The following is a 12,557-nucleotide window of genomic DNA, read 5'->3' as shown; positions in this document are numbered from 1 at the left end:
TGAAAGTTCAAAACTAGTTTTATTTTTGTATTTTACCACTTGCACTCTGAATATAACTGAGACAAAAGTCTTTGTTAAAAGGAGTTTGGTTTACATTGGGAGGCATGCTGGTGAAAGGTTAGTTCATGCCAGAAGTAAAGTGTGCCACGTGGCCCAATGAAAGAATCCTGAGTTCTAGTGCATCTCACTTCTGAGCTGCAGTTTCACCACCTACAGAGTGTGAGAGGGAGGGAAAAGTAGAATAGATGACTGAAGGATGATTCAAACTTTTCTTCAAACTCCAAAAGTTTCCAAGTCTATCTCAGGCATAACTTGCTACATGATGGAAATTCTGGAAACTGTTCTAGCTTTGAAAATAGAAGAAGGACCTTGAACCACCTACCAAAACATATCAATTAAACAGGCAAAACATGATTTCTATAATGCATTATGACACTGGATTGACTATATGGAAATCCTGAGGTAATTAACATGAGTGGCTGCCACAGCATCTCATTTTTGCCATTACAACTACATTTTGATGTCAAAAGCACATGAGTCTTCTGTATTTACATTCGTTCTGTTAATGCATTATAATTACAGATGTAATCAAAAAGAGAGGTTTGATTTTTCACCTAAACGACACCTTTAATCACTTCTGAATGAGGCATGACTCCAATTAGAGATATCTCAAAAAATCATGCCTAATAGTATCAGTTATCAGAATTCCAAATAGAAGCCTTCTATTTCAATGCCATTTCCCTTTCGTCTATTTTCCTAGGGAAGGACAGTTTCCTGCATGTGATGGCAGAGGGTAAAATCCTTATGACTGATTTTTTTCTTGATTAAAATAAATTCAACAAACTGTTTTTGACTCCTTACCAAATACCAAGTAGGATAGAAGTTGAGAAGTGAAAAAGTCTTCCAAACCTGCACACAATCGATTTAGAATGTAATGGAGGATGCAGATGGATGAATTAGGCCTTAAGGAACCAGTAGACAAGCAGAGAAAGGGAAGCACATATCATGCAAAAGAAATTGCCTAAGTGACTATAAAGTCTGGGAGATGGAAGGAGAGATATTAAATCTGCAAATGTAACCAAGTAAAGTTGAGATAATACTGGGATAGGATGGGCCCTAATCCAAGGATTGTTGTTCTCATAAGAAGAGGAAATTTGGACACAGAGACACAAAAGGAAGATGGCTCTGTTAAGACGAAGACAGAGATTGGAGTTGTGCTACCACAAACTAAGAATCCCAAAGATTGCTGGCAACCACTAGAAGCTAGGAAGAAGCACGGAAACATCCTCCCCTAAATCCTGCAGCGTCTGGCCCTGCCACCCACCATGGGAAGGGGATGTCCCTGGAAGCTACTGATTCCAATAAAAGAGGGACAAAGAGAGTAGATCTAAATTCTGCATACTGTCTATAGCAGAGCTTTCTCAGATGACCAGCAGATCCATGAGCCAAGAACAAATACTTGCTCTTTTAAGCTATGAAGATGGGAATTCTTTGCTATCTCACATTATTGCATTTTTAAAAACAAGCTGTTACATTGACCTAGGTCCTTTTCCCTTGGCTTTTATCTTCTTTCCTCCCTGCAATTATCTACTTTCAGGTTTCTCTGACTTTTCTGAAGCAGCAGTTTTATCTGATAGTCAACTTTTTTCCCATACCTGGTGATTCAACCTCCTATCATAGATATTTGAATAGTTCAAAACCCCTCACTTCCACACACTAGAATGGAAAGAATTTTTTCCTGAAGCTGTATGGCAAAATGGTTTCTGAGATAAAGCCCCATACAGTTTATTGCTTTTGTTCATTTAAAGCATTTCTCCTGAAGTTAGAAGTTTGGCAGAAGTAACCATAGTAACAATGAAAAAGGCTCTGGTTCTTTGTGCATCATTATGTCCAGCATTATGGCTTGTGCAGGCAGGAACTCAACTGGTATCCAGCAGATAAGTATATGAGTGATTGAATGACCATGGCTGCTTTTATTTTAAGGCAGAAAATACATTAAAATACCCAAGGTGTCCATTTTGGAAAATAGATTTTAAACATTGAAAAGGAGGTTGGTTGTTCAAATGGCAGTGTATGCACTTTATAGAATTTCCACAACTTCAGTGGCCAAGGGAGGTAGGGGATATAAAATATTTACAACAGAAGTAAAGGGTCATGGTTAACAGCAAGGGCTTTAGCATCACAGTCTCTAGAACTGAAGTCCTACTCCTTATGATATAAGTCCCTGGGCAAAATACAGAACCAGTCCTTAATTTCCTCTCCTCATCTGTAAACAGGTGATGATAAATACCAATACCAATTTCATAAATTTCTTTCTGAGGATTATATGATTTAATTATCATTGAATATTCAGCAAACAAAGTGCTTGCTAAATAAATCCTAGCTAGTATTATTGCTGTTGCTATTTACTGTTTTATTATAGTTCAGATCATGTTATATACTGAATACTTGTGTCTCCCTGAAATTCAGGTGTTGAATACCCCCCAGTGTGATGGTATTTGGATGTTGAGCCTTTGGGAGGTAATCAGGGTTAGTTTAGGTCATGAAGGTGGGGCCTTCATGGTTGCATAAGTGGCTTTATAAAAGGAAAAAGACAGAGAGTTCTACTTCTCTCTTTCTCCATGCACAGATGGATAAAAAGCTGTATGAGGACATTGTTGAGAAGGCAGCCATCTATAAGCTTGCAAGAAAGCTCTCACCAGGAACTGAATCAGCTGGCATCTTGATCATGGAAATTCCAGTCTCCAGAACTGTGAGAATATAAATTTCTGTTTTTCAAGCAATCTAGTCCATGATATTTTGTTACAGCAGCCCTAGCCTGCTAAAGCAGATTTCATTCCTTTTTTATTCTCCTAGCTAGCACATTCTTTATGACGCTGAATACTTTCTTAATCATTCATCTTAGAGTTTGCTTTCTCAGTCATTCATCTTAGAGCTTTCTATAATCTTTCGATGATTTAGGACTCTTTAAGGTTCAAGTAACAGAAACTCAACTCAAATTTACATAAGCCAAAATAGAGGTTCATTTGCTTATATAGGTAATGGGGAGAAATTACTTTGGTCCCTTTTCTCTGTCTACCCTGTTTTTAACTCACCTTCCATTTGCTCAAGAGAGACAGAGGTGCTAAACTAATTGCCCAGACTGTGAAATCATAAAAGGCCTTGTTTGCTGGTATCCCAAAGTGACTGCACAGCCACACTGTATACATAGTCACTCCATATACAGTGGGATGGATATTTCTTACAAGAGTGATATGTTGGATTCCATGTGTTATGAAGGGATAGGATACATCCTATGTATCAAAATTTTATCTTACTGCCAAAGACAAACCAATTGATCCAATAAAAAGGATGCCACTATTCCTAATGGATAGGCCCTAGGAGTAGAAAAAGTACATCCATTGTATAGAATATAATTTATTGCTCTGAAGATGTTAATCGATTGCCTGAGAGGCCAAACTAAATGGCAATACATTTAAGTAAAAGTAAGAAAGACTTCAGTTAGACTACAGCAGCTGCAGTCCATCTTCTCCCTTTAAAAAAAAAGGCTCAGAATTTACTCCTGATAGTGAATGTGAAATTTCTGATATTGGTAAACAATCAATCAACATTAATTTGTACCAGCATTATTATCATCACCAGCATTATTTGCAAGTAAACTGCTAGGGACCATAAATTGAAAGGAGAATAGCCTCAGATCTTTCCCCAGCTCTTGAGGGGCTTATGTTCTAGAGTAAGATCCTTACTGGTGATATTCCTGTCAAAGGCCCTCCTCTAAAATTTGCATCTTAGAATTTCATGTTTCATAGCTGTGTGATGTAGCAACTAATTTGACATAACTTACTACATTAGTGTTCATGACTGGGGAAACGACACCTCTCTTTTGACATGATCAGGACAAGAGCCCAGCCTTATATTCCCTCAGGACTGATTAGTCACTAGACTGGAGTGGCTTTTCCTGGAGGCAAAGCCTTTCCATAGAGCTTTCCATTATGACAAACTCCTTAAGTGGGTGGCACTTTAGGTTTTGGAAGATCAGTCTTGGACAAGTTAATGCTTACTCTTATTTGCAGTACTGTACTATAAAGGGAATTGCTAAGACAAACTATATGAATGTTTTTGAAAATTTCATACATTTCACTGCACCATGCTTTTTATCTTCTGTAAACGATAGTACCTGCTTACCCAATTCTCTCACTGTTACAATTTTGCTCATCTTAAAGCATTTTCCAATTTGTTATTCATGAAAAAACAACCATTTTCTTTTGCATTTATTTGATTGTTAGTGAGATTAAATTTTTTTATGTTTATTGCCCATTTTTATTTCTTATTTTGTGAGCTGCCCAGAAGGCGCAAATTTGAAAATAGATACATTTCTAGGCTACCAGTTTAAACAGAGTTGAGCTCAGCAAAATGACAAGCAGCTTATAATTGGACCAATACCCGCAAATGATCTTTCTTGAAGGATGTTTTTAAAAAAAACTGTATTATTTCTGATTACTTCTGGCAAAGTCCTTTGCTTTTCTCCTCCTACTAATGAGTGATCAAAAACAGCAACATGACTATCTTTGTCAATCAGTGTATTTTATTGTTCTTTTCCCAATGATTTTTAGGTACATGTTATGGGTATGTATCTGGAGACACTGTAATATCCATCTTAGTTTTTGGAATAATGAAAAGGCTGGAGAAATAGATTTAGACTCTTGTCAAAATTATTTTAGAAGACATTCCACAGTCATAAAAGAACTCTATTGATCCTTGGTACTTAATCCAGTCTGCTATCACTCCACTACTTCCTTTCTAATATAATCTAGCAATTATAAACTATAATTACTAATCTTCTATTTAGTCATGAGGACCACATCAAATGAGAATCAAGTTAATACCTGAGTCCCTAGACAAGACTTTTTCAAAATTTACATGCTGGTGAGTCGCTTGCATCTGAATCACCTGGGTTTGTCCCATTTCTTATTCATCAAATCATGGTTTCTGGAATTAAAACTTAAAGAAGCTTCATTTTTTAAACAAGTCAGGGGTTATTCTGTTACATACTGTTCTCTAAGATATTTAATTATTACCTCTCTTTCTTTGGGGATGGGGCAAGCATTTGAATGACTCAACTTTGATTTCAGCCTCTCATAGATTTTGCTGTGGTATTTATGCACTGATCATGTTAATTCCCTTGTTAACTCAAGTAGAGTGAGAAAAAAGGAAAAACAATGATGTGAGAGAATCAACTTGCAGAAAAAAATTAACTATTAATGATCCAGAAGGTTTGGATGAACAATATTCCCCTGTCTTGCCAAAAAACAAAACAAAACAAAACCAAAAACCCAGAGCATTTCTTATTTAAGAGTGCCTTCACTTAGCTATTTTAATAAGACCTAGTCAACTGAAAAACATCTTTGCACAAATGACAAAGAACAGTGTCTCATGTATAAAAACTGTAGTGTCCTGAGAGTCAAGCTGGATGGGCTTAGAGCCAGGACAGATCTGGATATGAATCCTAGATTCTCTCATTAGCTCAGTGGCCTTGCTAGAACAACTTTCTGATCTACTTCATTATCTGTAAAATGTGGCTAAAACTTATTCTTCTTTGTAAGTTTATAAATATTTGCAAATTTCCTAGCCCTTGATAGATACTTTGTAAAGCCCAAGATAGCAAATGATTAATCAAAATATGTACTATGTGCAAGGTCAAAGAATATATATGGCATGACATCGAGTTGCAGGAGCTTGTAATTTGTAGACTTTACGTATTTAATATAGGAAGATTTGATGAGTCTATTTTGCGGACCCCAAAGAGGAGAAACAAGAACAGGCATCAAGGCTTTTTCCCCTCATCTCAGATTATATAATAATTCTCAGATTATATGATAATTGAGTTACAAGTTATCAATTATTATATGATAATTAAGTTATGAGTTATCAATTATTATATGACAAGCATATAATAATTGATTATAACATATAATTGATTATAAGTTATCAATTATTATATGATAATTGAGTTATCATATAATCTGAGATGAATATATTCAATTACTAGAAGCAAGTTCCTAGCTTCAAAATTGTTTAATTTTTTTGGTTGTTATTACTGAAATTTTCTTTCTCTGGCAAAGACAAACCAGTTGATCCAATAAAAAGAAAGCCACTTTTCCCAATGAGTGGGTTCTAGGGGTAGAAAAATGAATAAGAAATAAGCCTCTACCTCTGATGTAAAAATGGCAGAGAATGACCAGGGAAAGGACCCTGCTTTTAATGTCAGAAGTATAGGAAAAGATTCTGAAAGGATTAGTTCTGTATGGATGTGCTACAGTGCACATCCAATTCACATGACGCTATGAGGCCCAACTCAACTCCTTGACTTTCCACACTCAGTAAGCAATGGAGTAGGCCCATCAGGGTCCCTATCCCCTGTGTGCAAGTGGGACTGTCAGTGGAGGTCCCCCACATTCTCTACCTCCAGAGTGGTTTGTGAAGCAATCAACCAATCACTCCCACCTCAATAATTTGCTGTGGGATGGACATGTCACCCACAGACCACTTGGAGTTCTTCTGGGGAGACAGATAATGGAATTTGGGAGGAAGATCTTTCCTTTCTTGGGCAGAGGACAGAGAGAGATACCTGATGGCATTGTTTAGTTCCTATATCTAAATATCACAAAAGCCCAGGACTCTTTAGTTACATGAGTAAATAAAATCCCTTTTTCTTCTTGAGCTAAGTAGATTTGATCCATTAAGAGTCTAATTTCATTGGTCTGAAATACTAGGTTACAAAGAACTGGAACCAACTTTGTCCTCCCCATCCCTTGATTCTGCCAGCAAAGTCAGTCGTCTTCAGCAATGATTGGCTGATTTTAAGCATTTTACAAAAGTGTTCCAGGATGTTGCTGCTGCCATTGTTATCGTTGGTGTATTAATATGAAGCTATGAGTGTCATAACTGTGATTTCTAACCCACTAATTTTGACCTGACCCTAGGCATCCATACCTACAGGCATTTGTGATCTCCTGATTCTCTGATTCTGAAGCCTAGGTGAGTGTTAGAGCACGGAGTCAGCTGGAAAGGCCATAAACTAGACTAGGTGAGAAAGAGCCTGCCAGGAATGCTGCTACAAGCATATTGTGTGAGCAGCTGGCCTCAGCAGTAGTGAGAATCTACCAGTAAAGAAGATGGAGAAATAGGTTTGCAAGCAACAGTTTGGGATCAAGGGAGTCCTGAAGGCAAAACCTTTGCATTTATCCCTACTTGCCTTTTTGATGGAATCCTAATGAATGGACCCCCAGCCCATCTAGACATGGGAATGGCGTTTGATGTCTGCTGTAAAGCCTGTCTCCAATTTGAGTGGAATTCATCTGATTTCAAACTCAAATGATGATTCACTCTTATTTGGACCTCCTCCATTGAATAGGCTGTGCAACCTCCTTGGATGCCAGGCTAAGTGGAGGACTTCCGGGTCATGTCTTTCCTCCTGCCTCCACCCCCTCCATTCTTAAAACTTTTCCTATCAGAAATGACTGCCTAGGTCACTGGGACTTAGTCAACAGTCCTTGAGGGGATCATAAGGCAGGATAGCAAAGGAGACAAAACCAGATAGACTTAGGTTTAAATCTTGATTTTCCTTCTTCCTTCCTCTACTCTTTCCTTAATCATTCATGAAACACCTATAATGTGCCAGACAATGTGTTAGATACTAGGATGTAGGAATAAACTTTACAAATGACAGTCTCTGTTCCCTGGAAAAACAGAAGAACATTCAATCATTGAACATCTTCAACAGTTTCTTGTTTGGGCCAACAAATTTCATCTGTCTTAGTCTCAGTGTCCTCATATGTAAAATAAAGGATAAAATGGCTACCTTGCCTAACTGAAGAAGGCTTCAGGTATGGGAGAGCTTGGAACATAAAAGATGAAGGATTTGAGAGTGAAAATAGCACATTTTTAAAAAAGATTGTTAAAGTTAGTGTATATTATCCAGAAACCTCTGTGTGTTTAACTTTGTGGTAGAAGGAGGTAAGTAGAAGAAAAACGATGAACCTATGGGTCAGTTGACCTGATCTGCTCTTAGTCTCCTGAAGCCTCTTCTGTAAAGTGGTGACAGTCCACCTCCTCACAATGGCTAAGAATTATGAGTTAGTTGAAAATATATAAATAAATGCAAACATTTTAAGTACCCTTTGCAAACTGAAAGCTGTGCTTCTCAATTGGAGATATTTCCTCCCATTCCCCCCACCACCCATTCAGGGGACATTTAGCAGTACCTAAAGAGGCTTTTGGTTATCACATCTGATGGAGGAGAGTACTACTACTGGCATCTAATGGTTAAAGGTCATGGATATTGTGAAATGTCCTACAATGCAGAGGACAGCCTAGCCCCCCTCTCTCCACGCCCACCAAGGAATGATGAGGACCAAAATGTCAAAAGCATCAAAAGTTGATAACCCCTGCTGAAAAACACTATGGAAATGCAATGTTATTCCAATTAGGCTTGGATGTGTGCAAACACAGGAGAGAGAGCACACAAAGGGGGAGCTAGCAAAGTTTAAGAGGCAATACTTCCCTCAAAGATCTTGAATTCTTGTTGAGGAAATAAGATTCACACAAGAAAATAACTTATAGAATAAAATAAAGATGTCTCATACCCCACTATAAAATACTTGGATGGAAATCAGATGATAATTCTTCCAGATCTGCTATTGACTTTTCATATGACCATTGACAAGCTATTTACCCTCTCTGGGATGCTAAATTTGCTATTGAAAATGGCCTAGAGAGTTCTGAAGGCAGAGTTCAACATTAGCATTTCATTTTCAATTATATTCACTAGTTTGTGAGAGATATAGTAAAATGAGCGTAGACTTTTGAATGTAGTATCACAGATTGAATATCTTCCACATATTAGGTGGGAAAACTTGAATAAATCACTGAAGATCTTTAAGGCTCAGTTTTATTTTCTGTAACCAGGAGATATACTAAATACCTTTCAGTAAAGATCCCGGCACATAGCTATTTTTTTCTGGTTATTATATTATTATGAGCTCTGGGGAATATTTAAATCTTTTCATGGACCTGCATGCTTCCACAGTACTGATCAGCCATGAGACAGTGAGGGTCTTTCCAGAGTGAGAGAGTTCAATCTCCCAGTAAGCCTCTTAGTATAAACCAAAGACTTTTCTGACTATGCATCATGGGAAAGTTATCACCCTTCGAAAAGCTCAGCCATCCCATCTATGAAGTACAATAATTATTACCTTAAAATAGCAATAGAAATTTATGTGTGTATTTCTGGCTGAGCGTGGTGGCTCACACCTGTAATCTCAGCACTTTGGGAGGCTGAGGTGGGTGGATCACAATGTCAAGAGATCGAGACCATCCTGGCCAACATGGTGAAACCCCGTCTCTACTAAAAATACAAAAATCAGCTGGGTGTGGTGGTGCGTGCCTGTAGTCCCAGCTACTTGGGAGGCTGAGGCAGGAGAATTGCTTGAACCCGGGAGGCGGAGGTTGCAGTGAGACGAGATTGCGCCACTGCACTCCAGCCTGGCAACAGAGCGAGACTCCATCTCAAACAAACAAACAAACAAAAGTTATATGTGTATTTTTAATATTTCAATTTAAGGCTATGCCTTCTGTTTCCTAGTACCTTAACCGTCTGCAGAATATCCTCACCTTCTCCATCTCTAGGTCCAAAGAGGAACAAATCTTGCCTTCAAAAATCAACCTCAGGGTCCTCCTTACTTACACCAATTCCAGGAAATAGGTGAGAAGAAAATTAAATGAAGGAATCTAGTATAATAAAGAGCTGACTCAGGAATTAAAAAACAAAAGAGAAAACAGGCCCTTCCTAGATTGAGATGGGGGGTGGCAGTTTGGGGAAGACTTGTGTGGGAGGAGAGAGCTTGTGGAGGCAGCTATAGTGTATGTGACATACAAAATACAAAAATGAGATGAAGAACAAGTAGCTTTAAAAAGTATTAGTTTTGGATATCAATGAAATCTGTACATTGACAAAATATTTGCACTTCCAAGATTATTATAACACTATTCACAACAGCCAAGACATAGGGTAAACCCAGCTGTTCATCAGTGGATGAATGGATAAGGAGAACATGGTATACATGCACAATGAAATGTTAATACTTCTCAGCCTTCAAAGAGAAGTCATTCCTGTCATTTGCAACAACAGGGATGCATCTGAAGGACATTAAACTAAGAGAAATAAGTCAAGTGCAGAAGGACAAATACCACATGATATCACTTATATGTGGATCTAAAAAGTTAAACTCATAGAAGCACAGAGTATGACAGTGGTTACCAGGAGCTAGGGGTGCGGGGCAAGCGTAAAATGGGGAATTGGGAAGATGTTTGTCAAAGAAAATAAAATTTCACTTACAGGTGAGAGTTGAATGGATAAAGAAAATGTGGTGTGTATACACGCAGTGGAATACTATTTAGCCATCAAAAAGAATGAAATCCTGTCATTTGCAAGATGGATGGAACTGGAGGGCATTATGTTAAGTGAAATAAGCCAGGAATCGAGAGTTAAAAACCACGTGTTCTCACTAATGTGTGGGAGCTTAAAAAAAAAAAAAAAGTTGATCTCATAGAAGTGAAGAGTAGAACAGAGGATACCAGAGGCTGGAGAGGGTAGGGGAAAGGGGGCAATAGGAAAAAATGTGTTAAAGGATACAAAATTACATCTAGATAGAACGAATGCATTCCAGTGTTCTATAGCACTAAAGGATGACTATAGTTAACAATAATTAATATATAGTTTCAAATAGCTAGAAGAAGGATATTGAATGTCCTCAACACAAAAAAAAAATGATATATGTTTCAGATGATAGATATGCTAATTACCCTGGTCTGATCACTATATGTTATATGTTTCACAACATCACTATACACCCCCAAATACGTACAATTATTATTTGTAAATGAAAAGTAAAATTCCAATTACAAAAGAAATAAGTTCAGGAGATCTATTATGCAACATGGTGATTACAGTGAAATAAAAACATACTATGTGTGTGAAAATTGCCAAGAAAGTATATTTTAAATGATTTCATCACACACAAAAAATAAGTATTGAGGTAATTGATATGTTAGTTAGCTTGATTTAGTCATTCTACAATGTATACCTATATCGAAACATCATGTGATCCACCACAAATATATATAATTTTTATTTGTCAATTAAAGGAAAATAAACACATAAAAAGTATTACTCTGGACTTTGAATGGAAAAGTTTCTGAAGAAACTTTCACAGTTTTTGGAAAGTATACTAAAAGCTTAATTCCTATATTTACAAAATAGTCAGTGTAAAGGAATTTAGAGGAAACTAAAGAGGAGCCTGTTTCTCTTCCACATGGATGCAGGACAAAGTGAACAGAACATCTGTGAAATGGAGAAGCCCTAGGAAGCAGGGAATATGAAGAAGTAAGGCATGAGGAATTACTGAAATTATAAAAAGTACTCTATGTCCTCACAGACTACAAACTGGGCTTTTAAACAAATTTTTTCAGATTTTTAAAATTTCAATAGATTTAGGGTTACAAGGGTTTTTGGTTACAAGGATGAATTGTACAGTGGTGAAGTCTAGGCTTTTAGTGCACTTGTCACTGAAATAATTGAGTACATTGTACACAATAGATAGTATTTAATCCCTTACCCCTCTCCCATCCTCCTCACTTCTGAGTCTCCAATGTCCACTATACTACTTGGTATGACCCTGCACACTCAATGCTTAGTTCTCACTTGTAGGTGAAAACATGTAGTATTTTGCTTTCTGTTCCTCAATTACTTCACTTGGGATAATGGTCTCTAATTCCATCCAAGTTGCCACAAAAGTCATTATTTCATTCTTTTTTGTGGCTGAGTAGTATTCCACAGTAGAATTCCACAGAAAATCCATACATTTTCTTAATCTAGTCACCAGTTGATGGGCACTTAGGTTGATTCCATATTGTGAATTATGCTGTGATAAGCATATTAATGCATATGTCTTTTTGATATAGTGACTTATTTTCCTTTGGGTAAATACTGAGTAGTGGGATTGCTGGATCAAATGGTAGATGTACTTTAAGCTCTTTCAGAAATCTCCATACTGTTTTCCATAGAAGTTGAACTAATTTACATTCCTGCTAACAATGTATAAGCTTTCCTTTTCACTTCATCCGTGCCAATATCTATTGTTTTTCGATTTTTCAATAATGGCTGTTCTCACTGGAGTAAGCTGATATCTCATTGTTGTTTTAATTTGTATTTCTTTGATTAGTGATGTTGAGCATTTTTTCACGTTTGTTGGCTGCTTGTATGTCTTCTTTTGAAAAATGTTCACATCATTTGCCCACTTTTTAATGGGTTAATTTTTTTCTTGCTGATTTCTTTGAGTTCCTTGTAGATTCTGTATATTAGATCTGTAGTTGGCAAATATTTTCTCTCACTCTGTATGTTATCTACGTACTCTGTTGGTTATTTCTTTTACTGTGCAGAAGCTTTTTAGTTTAATTAAATCCCATTTATTTATTTTCCTTTTTTTGCTGCATTTAGT

The sequence above is a fragment of the Pan troglodytes genome, chromosome 4, assembly GCF_028858775.2.
Source record: "Pan troglodytes isolate AG18354 chromosome 4, NHGRI_mPanTro3-v2.0_pri, whole genome shotgun sequence".
In the NCBI taxonomy this organism is placed as follows: domain Eukaryota; kingdom Metazoa; phylum Chordata; class Mammalia; order Primates; family Hominidae; genus Pan; species Pan troglodytes.
Note: the sequence above shows the minus strand (reverse complement) of the source record.